The sequence below is a fragment of the Bison bison genome, unplaced genomic scaffold (assembly GCF_000754665.1).
Source record: "Bison bison bison isolate TAMUID 2011002044 unplaced genomic scaffold, Bison_UMD1.0 scf7180017864223, whole genome shotgun sequence".
NCBI classification, from domain to species: domain Eukaryota; kingdom Metazoa; phylum Chordata; class Mammalia; order Artiodactyla; family Bovidae; genus Bison; species Bison bison.
In genome coordinates, this window is record NW_011494795.1 from 2,708,736 (window position 1) to 2,709,196 (window position 461).

A 461-nucleotide genomic window follows, 5' to 3' on the forward strand; every position below is an offset into this window, starting at 1 on the left:
CAGGTGCTGGGGTGGCCTTGTCCTGCGGGTGGGAGACTGCAGGCTTGTGGAGGCAGTAGGGCCTCCCAACCCGCCTTCCCGTCTCCAAGCTAAACTCAGGAGCACAAAAAGCTCTCCACTGACCAGACTCACATCCCAGTGGCAGCCTTCGGCTCTGGGAGATGGACATGGCTCCTTTCTGACTGCACGCCAGTGCTCTGTCCTCGATCACTGGGGACACGTGGGGATTAGGTGGGAGGACCACTGGGGAAGGCCCCACACGCGGGGCTGCCCGCTTCCTGGGCGGACATAAAGGGAACCAACCCTGCCCTTGTGTGCACAAATATTTTGTGAAGGTTTATTTTTGTTCTTTCTCCTCTTGCCCCCAAATAACAGCAGAACACAGGCAGCCCCAACAGGGGCCAAAGCCGAGAGTCAGTGCTGTCTCTGCCAGAGGTGGCAGAGACAGGCTGAGATGGTGG

The 461-nt window shown here is 58.8% G+C and overlaps 1 protein-coding gene across 1 annotated transcript in view; it reads right to left on the reverse strand.

The window, feature by feature from the left end:
- The window catches only part of AP5Z1 (adaptor-related protein complex 5, zeta 1 subunit), a 23,565-nt gene that overhangs the window by 585 nt on the left and 22,519 nt on the right, over positions 1–461 (reverse strand). The window lies entirely within an intron of this gene.